Below are 17588 nucleotides of genomic sequence, written 5' to 3' on the forward strand. Positions count from 1 at the left end.
CCTTTTATTGTTTTAATATTGATGATTTTGGCATACAGCTCATAAAAAACCCAAATTTCATATCTCAAAAAATTAGCATATTTCATCCGACCAATGAAAGAAAAGTGTTTCTAAAACAAAAAAAGTCAACCTTCAAATAATTATGTTCAGTTATGCACTCAATACTTGGCCGGGAATCCTTTTGCAGAAATGACTGCTTCAATGCGGCGTGGCATGGAGGCAATCAGCCTGTGGCACTGCTCAGGTGTTATGGAGGCCCAGGATGCTTCGATAGCGGCCTTAAGCTCATCCAGAGTGTTGGGTCTTGCGTGTCTCAACTTTCTCTTCACAATATCCCACAGATTCTCTATGGGGTTCAGGTCAGGAGAGTTGGCAGGCCAATTGAGCACAGGAATACCATGGTCAGTAAACCATTTACCAGTGGTTTTGGCAGTGTGAGCAGGTGCCAGGTCGTGCTGAAAAATGAAATCTTCATCTCCATAAAGCTTTTCAGCAGGTGGAAGCATGAACCCACTTTTGAACCAGAAACAGCGACAGAAGCACCTGACCTGGGCTACAGAGAAGCAGCACTGGACTGTTGCTCAGTGGTCCAAAGTACTTTTATCGGATGAAAGCAACTTTTACATGTCATTCGGAAATCAAGGTGCCAGAGTGTGGAGGAAGACTGGGGAGAGGGAAATGCCAAAATGCCTGAAGTCCAGTGTCAAGTACCCACAGTCAGTGATGGTCTGGGGTGCCATGTCAGCTGCTGGTGTTGGTCCACTGTGTTTTATCAAGGGAAAGGTCAATGCAGCTAGCTATCAGGAGATTTGGAGCACTTCATGCTTCCATCTGTTAAAAAGCTTTATGGAGATGAAGATTTCATTTTTCAGCACGACCTGGCACCTGCTCACAGTGCCAAAACCACTGGTAAATGTTTTACTGATCATGGTATTACTGTGCTCAATTGGCCTGCCAACTCTCCTGACCTGAACCCCATAGAGAATCTGTGGGATATTGTGAAGAGAAAGTTGAGACACGCAAGACCCAACACTCTGGATGAGCTTAAAGGGGAACTGAAGAGAGAGCTATATGGAGGCTGTCATGTTTATTTCCTTTTAATCAATACCAGTTGCCTGGCAGCCCTGCTGGTCTATTTCTCTGCAGTAGTATCTGAATAAAACCAGAAACAAGCATGCAGCTAGTCTTGTCAGATCTGACTTTAAAGTCTGAACCACTGAAACACCTGTTCTGCTGAATGCTTGTTCAGGGGCTATGATTAATAGTATTAGAGGCAGAGGATCAGCAGGGCTGCCAGGCAACGGGTATTGCTTAAAAGGAAATAAACATGACAGCCTCTATATACCTCTCTCTTCAGTTCCCCTTTAAGGCCGCTATCGAAGCATCCTGGGCCTCCATAACACCTGAGCAGTGCCACAGGCTGATTGCCTCCATGCCACGCCACATTAAAGCAGTCATTTCTGCAAAAGGATTCCCGACCAAGTATTGAGTGCATAACTGAACATAATTATTTGAAGGTTGACTTTTTTTTTTGTTTTAAAAACACTTTTCTTTTATTGCTCGGATGAAATATGCTAATTTTTTGATATAGGAAATTTGGGTTTTCATGAGCTGTATGCCAAAATCATCAATATTAAAACAATAAAAGGCTTGAACTACTTCAGTTGTGTGTATTTGAATCTAAAATATATGACAGTCTAATGTTTATCAGTACATTGCAGAAAATAATGAACTTTATCACAATATGCTAATTTTTTGAGAAGATCCTGTATATGCATCAAGGAGTGCTATGTTTGTAATATTGCACTGATTGGATCAATGAAAGCTTTTCTACTATTCACATAACTGCATGTGCCAACCTGCTTCTACGACTGGAATGTACAGCTAGTTCGCCTCTGGTATAGGTGACTATCTTAATCTTTAAGCAAATCTTAAAAGTCTCCCTGGCTATTGATTCAAATGTTTGTACAGCTTTTAGCCTTTGACAGGTTATACAGCCAAGTGTTTGTATTTCATGCACTAGAGTCCAAAGGACTTTGCCCTATGGGTACATTTAAAAGCAGTAACTTTTATTATATTCACTTAAATAGTTTTAAAAAGGGGGGTTTCCATAAAGGTGAAAAACCCACTGTGAAGGTCTCACAATTGAGAATACCAATTGAACAGCATCTGCAGGGGTCTTTGCTTATCCCCCTCCGCTTAAATGTGTAGTATAAAGTGGGGTGTAGCTATCCCGCAGATGTAATAGGTATACTTCCACAGTATCAAGGTGTGTGGAGCAATTAAGGAGCCACTACCAATAAAATTGTTTGCCGGTATTTATGTGCTCAGCAACGTATCTACATCGCCCCCACACACTCAACGCACAAAATGGGAGGAATTACATAAACATAAACTAAAAGTGCACGGTGCTGTACATAGACTTTGACATGGACATGTTTCACCAAAAAGGCTTCATCAGAAAGTGCTATACAAAATTTACAGTATTGTCTACCATTCACCCTATTTACATCCTCCCCCCATATTAGCTATCCCCAGTCAGAGCTGGATTGCCATGTGAGGCTAGGTCATATATATATATATATAGAGCAGAGAGAGAGGGGTGGGGGCTGGTCTATTTTGGGAGGATCATATAGTCACATTACAGGCATCCAGCTGAGGAAAATTTGAAGTATATCACTCCCCTATACACCAGTGGGGGCTGCGAGTATCCTATGCACCATTATGAGGCATCTAAACAGAGGCCAAGGAACCAGCATATTAATATCAGTTAGGAGTGTCAGACGATCTCTGACCATATGAACATCTTCCGTATGAACATCTTCATATTAGGAATAGTATATAAATAGTGTGTCTTATATAAAGATAGAATAGACATTCTATTCATGTTCTTTATATAGTAAAATAGATGATATATGAAATATACTTAAATACCATATGTCCACATTTGTTTAATTCTAAGGTTTTCTACTGCCACTGACAGAGCCTGCATGTTTGTTTGTCAAGATGGTAATAAGTAACTTTATTGTTGTCTAAACAGAGCCATATTTACTATGATGACCAACCACACTGTTGAGACTTACAGTATAAGTTAACCAGACTTGGGAAATACCAGGTGAAGATAGCCTTGTAGATTAGTTAGTGTCATCTAGTTGTGCATGCAAAAGCCTTTTCTTTATGTACTAAAGAGATGAACTATTCCATCCAAAGGAAAATGTCAACATAGTAGTTAAACACTGGATTAGCAGGCCAAAGGTCATGGGGTTATTCTTGAATAATATAAGACAGGGGTCCCCAACCACCGGGCCGCGGCCCACTGCCGGTCCGTGGGCAGTTGCCAGCTGGGCCGCGGCGGGTCTGACCTCTCGCCCCTCCTCCCCCCGCGGCCGCCGCTCCTGTCATCTTATGAGCTGGCGGCCGCTTCCTGTCACTGATTCCCCGTAGCTGCTGTCCTCCGTATAGCATCTCCTACTACAGCAGCGCTTCCTGTGCGGCTGCTGTAAGGAGGGAAGGAGGCGGGGCAGCGGCTTCCTGTAGCGGCGTTCGCCGTTACCATGGGAATCGCTGCCCGCCTCCTTCCCTCCTTACAGCAGCCGTGCGACGCGCTGCTGTAAATAGAAGATGCTGTACGGAGGAGAGCGGCTACGGGAATCTGTGACAGGAAGCGGCCGCCAGCTCATAAGGTAACAGGAGCGGCGGCCGCGGGGCGGAGGGTGGCCTACACTGGGGCACATGGGGGGTTATACTGAGCCACATGGGGCGCTACACTGGGGCACTATTCTAGCTATACTGGGGCACTATTCTAGCTATACGGGGCACATGGGGCACTATTCTAGCTATACTGGGGCACTATTATAGCTATACTGGGGCACATGGGTCACTATTCTAGCTATACTGGGGCACTATTCTAGCTATACTGGGGCACATGGGGCACTATACTAGCTATACTGGGGCACATGGGGCACTATACTAGCTATACTGGGGCACTATACTAGCTATACTGGGGCACACTGGGCACTATATTAGCTATACTGGGTCTCTATACTAGCTCCCTATACTGGGGCAACTGTGCTTGCTGTGCCGCCGCGAATATCCACCCCCCCCAACCTCCGCGGGCCCCAGAGAAAATTTTGGACGGTTACGGGTCCCCGGGCCGAAAAAGGTTGGGGACCCCTGATATAAGATACAATAGCTCCATCTGCTGGAAAATATCACAATTACAATAATGTTAATATAATTTATTAATAAGGCAAAGATGCCATCTACAGGTAGTGGAGGACATTGCACATCCCAAAGAAAATTGGTTAATATTGAACGAATATTTAAATAACCTGCTGATAATTTTTAACCTGTAGGCACAACTTCCAAATCCAATTGAATAGAGGTTAACCCCTGGGGGTTGAGTTTTAGATAAAGAAGAGGGATGAAAAAAGAGTACAGTGGACAGTCTAGACACCAGGGGTGCCTCTAGCCATTTTGTCACTCCAGGCGAGAAAACCTGTGCCCCCCCCCCCCCGGAAAATAATCGGAATGTAGCATTGTTTCACCAGAACATAACCGTAATGCGGAAGTGTTTCACCAGAAGATAATCGTAATGCGGCAGCATTTCGTCAGAAAATAATCCTAATTCAGAATCGTTTCACTAGAAAATAATCGTAATGCAGAAGCATTTCACCAGAAAAGACACTTATTTCAGCAGCATTTCACCAGAAAATAATCGTAAGGCGGCAGCGTTTCACCAGAAAATACACTTATTGCAGCAGCATTTCAACTGAAAATAATCGTAAGGCGGCAGCGTTTCGTCAGAAAATAATTGTACTGCAACAGTGTTTCACCAGAAAATAATCTTAATGGGGCAGCAATTCACCAGAAAATAATCGTAATGCGGAAGCATTTCACCAGAAAATAATCGTAATGCAAAATTGTTTCCGCAGAAAATAAGTGTAATGGGGAAGCGTTATGTCAGAAAATAATCATAATGCGGAAGCGTTTCACCAGAAAATAATCGTAATGCGGAAGCGTTTCACCAGAAAATACACGTAATGCGGGCAGAGGGAAAGAGAAGAGGGGGAGAGGCAGCATAAGATGGAAGAGAGTGCAGAGGAACAGAGAGGAGAGAGGGAGAGACAGCATAAGATGGAACAGGGGAGCAGAGGAACAGAGAGGAGGGAGGGAGAGACAGCAGAAGATGGAAGAGGGGAGCAGAGGAACAGAGAGGGGGGAGGGAGAGACAGCAGAAGATGGAAGAGGGGAGCAGAGGAACAAAGAGGGGGGAGGGAGAGACAGCAGAAGGTGGAAGAGGGGGACAGAGGAACAGAGAGGGGGGAGGGAGAGACAGCAGAAGATGGAAGAGGGGGGGGGGGCAAAGGAACAGAGAGGGGAGAGGGAGAGACAGCATAAAATGGAAGAGGGGGGCAGAGGAACAGAGAGGGGGGGAAGGAGAGACAGCAGAAGATGGAAGAGGGGGACAGAGGAACAGAGAGGGGGGAGGGAGAGACATTAGAAGATGGAAGAGGGGAGCAGAGGAACAGAGAGGGGGGAGGGAGAGGCAGCAGAAGATGTAAGAGGGGAGCAGAGGAACAGCGAGGGGGAGGGAAAGACAGCAGAAGATGGAAGAGGGGGGCAGAGGAACGGAGAGGGGAGACACAGCAGAAGATGGAAGAGGGGGGCAGAGGAACGGAGAGGGGAGAGACAGCAGAAGATGGAAGAGGGGAGCAGAGGAACAGAGAGGGGGGAGGGAGAGGCAGCATAAGATGGAAGAGGGGAGCAGAGGAACAGAGAGGGGGGAGGGAGAGACAGCATAAGATGGAAGAGGGGAGCAGAGGAACAGAGAGGGGGGAGGGAGAGACAGCATAAGATGGAAGAGGGGAGCAGAGGAACAAAGAGGGGGGAGGGAGAGACAGCAGAAGATGGAAGAGGGGGGCAGAGGAACAGAGAGGGGAGAGGGAGAGACAGCAGAAGAGGGGGGCAGAGAAACAGAGAGGGGGGAAGGAGAGACAGCAGAAGATGGAAGAGGGGGACAGAGGAACAGAGAGAGGGGAGGGAGAGACAGCAGAAGATGGAAGAGGGGGGCAGAGGAACAGAGGGGGGAGGGAGAGACAGCAGAAGATGGAAGAAGGGGGCAGAGGAACAGAGAGGGGGGGAGGGGAGACAGCAGAAGATAGAAGAGGGGGACAGAGGAACAGAGAGGGGGGAGGGAGAGACAGTAGAAGATGGAAGAGGGGAGCAGAGGAACAGAGAGGGGGGAGGGAGAGGCAGCAGAAGATGTAAGAGGGGAGCAGAGGAACAGCAAGGGGGAGGGAGAGACAGCAGAAGATGGAAGAGGGGGGGCAGAGGAACGGAGAGGGGAGACACAGCAGAAGATGGAAGAGGGGGGCAGAGGAACGGAGAGGGGAGAGACAGCAGAAGATGGAAGAGGGGAGCAGAGGAACAGAGAGGGGGGAGGGAGAGGCAGCATAAGATGGAAGAGGGGAGCAGAGGAACAGAGAGGGGGGAGGGAGAGACGGCATAAGATGGAAGAGGGGAGCAGAGGAACAGAGAGGGGGGAGGGAGAGACAGCATAAGATGGAAGAGGGGAGCAGAGGAACAAAGAGGGGGGAGGGAGAGACAGCAGAAGGTGGAAGAGGGGGACAGAGGAACAGAGAGGGGGGAGGGAGAGACAGCAGAAGATGGAAGAGGGGGGCAGAGGAACAGAGAGGGGAGAGGGAGAGACAGCAGAAGAGGGGGGCAGAGAAACAGAGAGGGGGGAAGGAGAGACAGCAGAAGATGGAAGAGGGGGACAGAGGAACAGAGAGAGGGGAGGGAGAGACAGCAGAAGATGGAAGAGGGGGGCAGAGGAACAGAGGGGGGAGGGAGAGACAGCAGAAGATGGAAGAAGGGGGCCGAGGAACAGAGAGGGGGGAAGGAGAGACAGCAGAAGATGGAAGAGGGGGACAGAGGAACAGAGAGGGGGGAGGGAGAGACAGTAGAAGATGGAAGAGGGGAGCAGAGGAACAGAGAGGGGGGAGGGAGAGGCAGCAGAAGATGTAAGAGGGGAGCAGAGGAACAGCAAGGGGGAGGGAGAGACAGCAGAAGATGGAAGAGGGGGGCAGAGGAACGGAGAGACAGCAGAAGATGGAAGAGGGGGGCAGAGGAACGGTGAGGGAAGAGACAGCAGAAGATGGAAGAGGGGAGCAGAGGAACAGAGAGGGGGGAGGGAGAGGCAGCAGAAGATGTAAGAGGGGAGCAGAGGAACAGCGAGGGGGAGGGAAAGACAGCAGAAGATGGAAGAGGGGGGCAGAGGAGCGGAGAGGGGAGAGACAGCAGAAGATGGAAGAGGGGGGCAGAGGAACGGAGAGGGAAGAGACAGCAGAAGATGGAAGAGGGGAGCAGAGGAACAGAGAGGGGGGAAGGAGAGACAGCAGAAGATGGAAGAGGGGGACAGAGGAACAGCGAGGGGGAGGGAGAGACAGCAGAAGATGGAAGAGGGGGGCAGAGGAATGGAGAGGGGGGAGGGAGAGGCAGCAGAAGATGGAAGAGGGGGGCAGATGAACGGAGAGGGGAGAGACAGCAGAAGATGGAAGAGGGGAGCAGAGGAACAAAGAGGGGGGAGGGAGAGGCAGCAGAAGATGGAAGAGGGGAGCAGAGGAACAAAGAGGGGGGAGGGAGAGACAGCAGAAGGTGGAAGAGGGGGACAGAGGAACAGAGAAGGGGGAGAGAGAGACAGCAAAAGATGGAAGAGGGGGGCAGAGGAACAGAGAGGGGGGGGGGAGAGACAGCAGAAGATGGAAGAGGGGGGCAGAGGAACAGAGAGGGGGGGGGGAGAGACAGCAGAATATGGAAGAGGGGGACAGAGGAACAGAGAGGGGGGAGGGAGAGACAGCATAAGATGGAAGAGGGGGACAGAGGAACAGAGAGGGGGGAGGGAGAGACAGCATAAGATGGAAGACGGGGGCAGAGGAACAGAGAGGGGGGAGGGAGAGACAGCAGAAGATGGAAGAGGGGGACAGAGGAACAGAGAGGGGGGAGGGAAAGACAGCAGAAGATGGAAGAGGGGGGCAGAGGAACAGAGAGGGGGGAGGGAGAGACAGAAGAAGATGGAAGAGGGGAGCAGAGGAACAGAGAGGGGGAGGGAGAGATAGCAAGCAGAAGATGGAAGAGGGGGGGCAGAGGAACAGAGAGGGAAGAGGGAGAGACAGCAGAAGAGGGGAGAGACAGCACTAAATCTCAGGTTTACAGCTTTAGCAGCCTACAGCCTAACCAGCTTTCAAAGAAAACTCTAGAATCAAAAGAGCAGGGCACATTCTAGCAGTTATAACAGTAATGGGAGCCTGCACACAGGACAGGAAGTGTTCTCGGCATACCTTCTCTTCTGCCTGTGCATGATGCAGCTTATTATCTCTGGAGCAGAAACTTCCTGGCTCCCAGGCTGTGTTGCAGTCTTGTGCCGGGGGGGGGGGCTCCAACACGGACACATCACATTCTTCTCTCTGTGACTGCATCTGCCCCCTGGCTGTCTCCCTCCAGTGTCTGTGTGCAGCCAGTGACACGGGGGTCAGACTATCGGGGGCACTAGCTGGCTGGCTGCTGGCTCCTGGTTTGACTGGCGGGGGGCGGAGTTAAAGGCTGGGCCACACGAGGTAAACACTTTACCCGTGTGGCTACTGAGAAGAAGGGGAGCGGCTTTAAAGGAGGAGCCTGGCAGAGAAGAGCAGTATTGATTGCTCTATTGGCTGGGGAAGGAGGGGGCGTCGATGGAGGTGGAGGCACTGCTGAGCACATGGAGGTAGCGTGCCGAGCACCGGGGACTGAGTTAGGTCGGGGAGGTTATATTATAGAAAAAAAACAAAACACCATGGTCACGGTAGCAGCAGTGGGAGAATGCGCCTCATCACTTCATGTCGCCTTAGGCAACCGCCTGTACTTGCCTGGTGGGTGAGGCGCCCCTGCTAGACACACTCTCACAATCTCAACGACAAGACTCCTAGACTCCCACACCCTACAAGCCTTGAGGACACTCACATCTAAGAACTTTCCAAAAAGGGGGAGATCGGGGTGACATCATAGGCCCAGGAGGACCCAATGTTCCATATGATTGGTAATTATGAATCTCAATTATATTATAGCTACTTAAGTTGTACACTTGGATATTCGTTGAATCCATATATTGTATAGTCAGACCCTAAAAAACACTAACCTTCCTGGAGTTGCAAACCGGGGACACCTGTGTCTACCGTGGGTTCATTTTTCCCCCCCAAAATGTTTATTAATATATGTTTTCCGATGTTCAAGCTAAACCTCTCAGTGCAAATCACAAAAGAAAGAGTGTATATAATATATATGTGTATGACACACTGGGGGACGCAGGCTAGATATCAATAAAGAGTATACATTGGGCCAAATGAGCAAAGCAGGAAAATAAAAACAATACGTGTACAGATACAAACCCCCAGTCCTGGTGTAAGAAAGTAAGATGGAGATTAATTACACAATGCTTAGCATACAATTGGCACAGAAACCTCCGTAAAAATAATAGTAAACAAGTATCTTACCACAAGCGACCCCAGAAAAACATTCGCCGTGCTGTCCCTCACATGTATCGATAGCGGGGTAAACAATCGTTCCCCATTAAATACAAAACACTGCCGCCCTGTCTGCGTGATGTGGCCATGTCATGCTGACGCGTCGGCGCTGCGTGTCATCACATGACACGCTAGCCCAATCACGCCCTATCTGAATTTGCTGCAATGGTGAAGGGACACTTGCGGCAAGAATGGGAATTTATATAGAGAGAAATCAAAGAAAAGATATAAGACTGCCAGATCAGTAAGAAAAATATATAAATATATAGATAAATACACTTACAATACAATACACATACAGCAAAGTAAAATAGATGCTATTCTTGGTTGTATACTGGAGTTTTTAGATAAGCTTGATCGCCTCCGTATTTTCCTTTGTCTTCCTTGCAGGAAGGTAAAATGTATGATATCTTGCAGTTACATTGCCTGTGTTTTATTGGTCTTAGTCATTCACACCTGTGGTCAATTTTGATCTGAAATTGTATAATCAGCTTACACTGAGAAGTACCTTGTGGTTAATATAGGATTCCTTAAACTTGATTTGCTATTGTTCTGACAACTTTATGAATATTTACAAAAAAATAATTATTTTAAAATTGCTGTCCTGACTTTTCACTCTTAGTACCAATGTATTGAGAAAGATCGATCTCAAATTCAGAGTTGGGCATATCATATTTAAGTCGCCTCCTGTTTAAAGGAGCCTTACATTCTTTTTATTACTTCCGGTTATAGTTTATATATCCGTACCATAATTAGCCTGACAACCTCCACAATTATCCTGTCCTGCCACTTCTTTCCCGGGCCCTGATTGATGCCAGAAGTGAGTGTGACTGGTATGAGAGAGCTGCAGCTTGAGGGGGAGAGAGGAGAGCGAGCCAGTGTACAGATGGTCACAGACTCACCCAGGGCAAAGGCAGGCAGAGTCACAGAGTGATTAGTGAGGTACCCTGGCCCCTTGACAACCACATAACTAGCAATGTCCCAGTGTCATTACAACCAGCAGCCAGGTTCAATCTGAAAATTTGAAAATGAAACTACCAAGATTTTTCTTCCATGTTTCCTATATACATGGGTGGTGTAAGAGGGAATATCTGGGGCCATAGCATGATATTGATAAGCTGCCTGCTTATCAATTTCATGCTATGGCCCAGAAATCCTCTTTTCCACACTAGGACCACCCATGTATATAGGAAAAACTGCTAGTTTCACTGTCAAATCAGCAGAAGGGTAGTTATAACTTTAAAGGACCATTAACCTATTAAAATAAATTGGCCAGCTACAGTGGGATGCGAAAGTTTGGGCAACCTTGTTAATCATCATATTTTTCCTGTATAAATCGTTGGTTGTTACAAAAAAAAATGTCAGTTAAATATATCATATAGGAGACACACACAGTGATATTTGAGAAGTGAAATGAAGTTTATTGAATTTACAGAAAGTGCGCAATAATTGTTTAAATAATATTAGGCAGGTGCATAAATTTGGGCACTTTTGTCATTTTATTGATTCCAAAATCTTTAGAACTAATGATTGGAACTCAAATTGGCTTGGTAAGCTCAGTGACCCCTGACCTTCATACACAGGTGAATCCAATTACGAGAAAGAGTATTTAAGGGGTTAATTGTAAGTTTCCCTTTTCTTTTAATTTTCTCTGAGAGGTAGAAACATGGGGGTCTCAAAATAACTCTCAAATGACCGGAAGACAAAGATTGTTCACCATCATGGTTTAGGGGAAGGATACAGAAAGCTGTCTCAGAGATTTCAGCTGTCTGTTTTCACAGTTAGGAACATATTGAGGAAATTCCAAGACCACAGGCTCAGTTCAAGTTAAGGTTCGAAAAGGCAGACCAAGAAAAATCTCGGATAAACAGAAGCGCCGAATAGTGAGAACAGTTAGAGTCAACCCACAGACCAGCACCAAAGACCTACAACATCATCTTGCTGCAGACGCAGTCACTGTGCATCGTTCAACCATTTGACGCACTTTACACAAGGAGATGCTGTATGCGAGAGTGATGCAGAGCAAGCCGTTTCTCTGCCCACAGCACAAACAGAACCGCTTGAGGTATGGTAAAGCACATTTGGACAAGCCAGCTTCATTTTGGAATAAGGTGTTGTGGACTGATGAAACCAAAATTGAGTTAAATATGGTGGTGGTTCCATCATGCTGTGGGGCTGTGTGGCCAGTGAAGGGACTGGGAATCTTGTCAAAGTTGATGGACGCATGGATTCCACTCAGTATCAGCAGATTTATGGAGACCAATGTCCAAGAATCGGTGACAAAGCTGAAGCTGCCCCAGGACTGGATCTTTCAACAAGACAACAACCCTAAACACTGCTCAAAATTCACTAAGGCATTCACACAGAGGAACAAGTACAACATTCTGGAATGGCCATCTCAGTCCCCAGACCTGAATATAATTGAAAATCTGTGGTGTAAGTTAAAGAGAGCTGTCCATGCTTATAAGCCATCAAACCTGAATGAACTAGAGATGTTTTGTAAAGAGGAATGGTCCAAAATACCTTCAAGCAGAATCCAGACTCTCATTGGAACCTACAGGAAGCGTATAGAGGCTGTAATTTCTGCAAAAGGAGGATCTACTAAATATTGATTTTATTTCTTTTTTTTATTTTATTATTTATGCACCTGCCTAATTTTGTTTAAACAATTATTGCACACTTTCTGTAAATCCAATAAACTTCATTTCACTTCTCAAATATCACTATGTGTGTCTCCAATATGATATATTTAACTGACATTTTTTATTGTTACAACCAACGATTTACACAGAAAAATCATGAATATTAACAAGGTTCCGTAAAGTTTCGCATCCCACTGTACTTACCTGGGGCTTCTTTCAGACCCTAAAGTTGTTCTTGTCCCTTGCAGTCATTCCGCGCTGCTTTGTGCCTCTGCTGTCTCCCTCTGAATGCTGCATGCGTGGCCACTTGCCTCCTTCATAACGTTCCCGTGACCAGTAGCGCTCTGCGCTTGCATGGTAACTACAATTGCTGCTGCGTATGGGCAATCTGCTCCCGGCCACAGCAGCACGAATGAGGAGGTGCGGGGCTAAGGAACAGAGCAGTGTGGAATGGCAGTGAGGGAGCAGAAGGACTTCACGGGGCTTAAAGAAGCCCCAGTAAGTAACTGGCCATTTTTACTTCAGTTTAGTATGCCTTTAAGAGGTTCCAGTACAAAAGACGGAGCCTAGTCTGTCACTTTAATGGGTGGGTGGGGGGGGGGATTCCCCACCTAGTAGCACCCAGCATGTCCATCCCCACCCAGCTACTTTTTTATACCACTCGTCTGGAAAAAATTCTGGGGAGAACAATGCACGTTATGCCGTTTAGTTCATTTCAGCCCCAGTGATTGCTGGACCTATTGCACCAAATTAATTTATCCTACTTTTGGGAAATATATATTTGGCATGCAATACTTTCACATGTATTCACATTATACACTTTATTTATTCATTGTTTGAACCTAGACAGCGTGGTGATTTATCTGCATGGTACTTATTACTTTTTATATATAACTTCATGTATTGAAGTTACTGTTTGGCATTTATTGTAGAGAGAGGGGAATCTCTCTCTATTACTTTTTGTAAATTTTTAATTGTTTTTAAATATATGTGGTTGAATTTAAATAAAGGTTATTGTACAATAGTTATACTTTATTACTCTGGTCAGTGTGGTGCTTTTAAAGGGGCGTCTTTTCTCTCCTTTGTGGATACTAATTGTGTTCAGCCCCTAGTACGCTCTGCAATATCATGTTAATAGATTGTATGATGCTGGTCCATGTGTCTGTATACTAAAAAGCCAATTTGACTGCCAACATGTATTTGGGATGTGGGTTAAGGGGAAAACCCGAGGTGGTGAAACAAGTGAACATACGGATGGCATGTCCTGGACAGGATTTAACTGCTTGCTGACCGCGTCACGCCGATGGGCGTGGTGGCAGCCCAAGGACCGCCTAACGCCGATCGGCGTAAAGTCCTTGGGGCTCGCTTTGCAGGAGATTGCAAGCACGCGAAACCGCCGTCTGATTACTTTGTACAGCGCTGCGATCTACTGGTGTCAGACGGCTGTCCCCCCCAGGGGATCAGAGGTGATCGGCTGTCGTAGGCTGAAGCCTACGACAGCCAATAACAGTGATTGGCTGGCAAGGGGAGGGAGGGTTGGGGGGGGGGGGGACAAAAATAAGGAAATTTTATTACAAAATAAATACAATAAATATTTATAAAAAACCCAAACAAACACTGGGGGAGCGATCAGACTCCACCGACAGAGAGCTCTGTTGGTGGAAGAAAAGGGTTAGGGGGAGATCACTTGTGTGCTGTGTTGTGCGGCCCTGCAGCTTGGCCTTAAAGCTGCAGTGGCTTATTTAAAAAAAAAAAATGTCCTGGTCTTTAGGGGGGTTTAACATGGTGGTCCTCAAGAGGTTAAACCTTGAGCTCTAGTGCTGCAAGGCAAGATGCCATTATCATTTTTATTATTTTGGATTTATATAGAACCAGCATCAGTGGCGTAGCTACATGCCTCTGACCTGCCCCTCTCCCCCAACACACACACACACACTGTAACAGAAGCCTAAGGGACAGTTTACAATTTCTTAAAAAAAAGTACCTATTTGGGACTTTTTTTTAACCTCCACTTAAATGCAGGAAGCGGATCATACGTTAAAAATAGGATCCGCTTGAAAAGTTACGGTTAAGAAAAACTTAAGGTAAATACCCAAGTGCCTGGGAGTAGCAGTATATAGGCATGTTAATGTATGTATCTTGAAGTTGTCTAGAGTTTAAACATTTTGTTCTGAGATTGAATTTATACCCACTAACATGCAATCCTTTATGTATGCTTCAAAAGGTTTTGCTTATTGAAGCAAGCATTTGCATATGTTTGTGTACAACGTATAGATAGAAGTTAAGATGATTTAGAGGTTAGATTTTGTCTGAGGCCTAAGTTCTAGACCTCATGTTACACTGTAAGATGTATTGTGTTCAATGCAATGAAAATCCTTGTATCTGAAAGTTTAATAAAAACAAGTTAAACAAAAAAAAATAGGATCCGCTTCCGCATGTTAAAAAATACGGATCCATTCACTACGGAATGTGAGACAGAACGCAGAGTCCCAACTCTGCACATTTTCCAGGACCGGACGGGAAAATGTGTCCATTGAAAAGATACTGTCCATTCTCACTAGGCTAGTTGCTGCATCTATGTCACCGCTTCGATCGCTGCCAGGACGTAATACTTGTCCTGCCGTCCATCGCCACGGCTCGGTCCCTTCTAAACAGCTGGTGGCCAGTATTAGCATGGCGATCTCCACTGGGCTGCAAAAAGACCAATGGGCATCCTCAGCAACATGGAGAATTGTCATTGGTATATGTTGGACCAATGAAAATTCTCCCTGTTGCTTGGGAGAATTGGCCTGCTGCAGCCTGCAGGGAGCCCCATGCTGCTGCTGGCCTCTGGGCTGAAAAGATGGACCGAACCGCTGCAGTGGGACAGGTGAGCGGCGATGTGTACGGACAGATGCGGAATGGACAGTTGTGGACGCGGAATGGATGGGATGCGCTTACAGTTTCCGTTCTGCATCAGCTCAAGTGTGAACCGGCCCTTAAACAAAAAGATATAGGAGTTCAACAGTTCACATTTAAAAACTGTAAAAATAATATAACTGCAATACTTGTTCCCGTGTAGAGTTCAGCAACGCATATAGTGTGTCATGAACAAGGACATCAAATGTGTATAGACAGCCCTGTCTGATGGGCACACTTTTGGTACAGTATGTTATTGCAATGCAACGCGTTCCCATTCAGTTATAATGAAAAGGAACAGCACTGTATCTGAGCACAGCAGGCGCCATGTGTGGGTAACAACAACATGGCTGCAATGTGCCCCAGAAAATAACTAAGTAGCCAGGTTCTATCTTGATACTAACTAAGTAGCAAGGTGCCCTGGTATGTAAAATGAGGCAATGATTTCTATGATATTGTGATTTCCTGTATTCTCTCTGTTCTAAGTATGCTGCATTACCTGATGGGGGTGTAGGATATACTGTATGTCTGCATGTCTGTCTTCAGTAAGGCCCCGTTTACACTTCATCAGTTGGTACGCGTTTTTTTTTTCCTTCTCCATAGCAATGCATTGTGAAAAATATTTCAGTTAAAACGCGTTAAAGAGGACCAGAGACGAAGCACCCTCATGTATTTTATTACATTTATCAGTGGTAACATGACAGTAAACACCTACCCTGCTTTTAGTTTTATTCTTCTCAGTCTAATCTATCTGTTATAAACTGTGATAAGAATCCACCGACTGATTCAGTCTATGTTTGACCTGGAATCATTATAGCGGAGTCACTCTTCTGTGGAGTCTTTTCAAGCCCAAGCCTTCCCCCTCCTGGCTCAGATTTCATACTCAGAGCTGTTGACATGGGAGGGGCTGCTGTTGCCGAGAAAGAAGCTCTGACACACACAAGTGTATCTGTGTGCAGTGTGCACAGCCAGTCATTATCTACTGTATGCAGTTTCATTTCTATGAGAGACATTCCTACAGGCAGCCACACAGCATACCAGAATAATAGTTGAAAGCAGATAGATGAAAGGCTGCAGCAGCCCTGCTTGTCTATAGTCTCATATAGCCTAGACAGCACACCCAGAACAACTCATAACCTGGAAGCAGAACAGGTATGAGCCAGCGGCCATATTGGATATTTCCTGGAGCAATAATGGATAAAAAACACTCAAAAAGGAACACCAGAGTGGGGAAATTATCAGGTAGAGCATTTATTCTTTACAAGCTATCAACTGATATGTTTATTTTGTGTGAATCGTTCATCTCTGGTTCCCTTTAAAGAGAAACTCCGACCAAAAATTTAACTTTATCCCAATCCGTAGCCGATACCCCCTTTTACATGAGAAATCTATTCCTTTTCACAAACAGACCATCAGGGTGATCTGTATTACTGATATTGTGGTGAAACCCCGCCCACAAGAAACTGAGTACATACTCCTGGCAGTTTCTTGTCTGTGAACCTTGCTGCATTGTGGGAAATAGCGGTTTACAGCGGTTTCCAACTGCCAAAAAAGCATGCAGCAGCTACATCATCTGCCAACAGTAAAAATGTCACCACGTAATAAATGTCAGAATGTAAATCAGGGATTTAAAAGATTTTACAATGGGCAAATACTGACTAAATCATTTATACATAATTATTGTTCTACATTATTTTCACTGGAGTTCCTCTTTAAGTGTGAAAGGTGCCATAGGATAATATAGGTATTACTTTGAAAATCCGTTGTCCTTTCAGTTATAACTGAGAGTAACTGATTAAAGAGACTCTGAAGTCCCGTTTTTTACCAGCTTTTTCCTTATAATACTGTTCAGCATGATTGCCCCACTAAATTCGCTGCATCCCCGCGGGCAGATTAATGATTTATTGCTGACATACAGCCCTGCAAAGCTCCCGGGCTTCGCAGGGCTTTTCTTCCTGGAGGGGCAGAGCTTTCAGCTGTAGCTCTGCCTCCTCCGCAGTCAATCTCCTCTTTCAGTCTTCCTTTCACCGAGAAGGGCGGGGAGGAGGCAGAGATCGGCAGAGATTGATTGCGGAGAGGCTGAGCTACAGCTCAAAGCTCAGCCTCTCCAGGAAGAGAAGCCCTGCGTGTCAGGGCAGCACAATCTGCGACCTGCAAAGTCCTCGAATTTTGCTGGTCTATTACTAAGCAATAAATCATTCATCTACCACGGGGATGCAGCATATTTAGTGGGGCAATCATGCTGAACAGGATTATAAAGAAAAAGCTAGTAAAAAACAAGACTTCAGTGTCTCTAAGTGTAAACTGAGCCTTAAAGGGAACCTTAACTGCGAGGGATATCCCTCTCAGTTAAGGTTCCCTTTAAGGCTCCGTTTACACTTAGAGACACTGAAGTCTTGTTTTTTACCAGCTTTTTCTTTATAATCCTGTTCAGCATGATGCTTTCTTTTAAACAATACCGGTTGCTTGGCAGACCAGCTGATCTCTT

The 17588-nt window shown here is 46.0% G+C and overlaps 1 protein-coding gene across 1 annotated transcript in view; it reads right to left on the reverse strand.

The window, feature by feature from the left end:
• The window catches only part of XPNPEP3 (X-prolyl aminopeptidase 3), a 196406-nt gene that overhangs the window by 51169 nt on the left and 127649 nt on the right, over window positions 1-17588 (reverse strand). The gene's annotated exons all lie outside the window — the stretch shown is intronic.

This window comes from Hyperolius riggenbachi, chromosome 6, assembly GCF_040937935.1.
Source record: "Hyperolius riggenbachi isolate aHypRig1 chromosome 6, aHypRig1.pri, whole genome shotgun sequence".
Lineage (NCBI taxonomy): Eukaryota > Metazoa > Chordata > Amphibia > Anura > Hyperoliidae > Hyperolius > Hyperolius riggenbachi.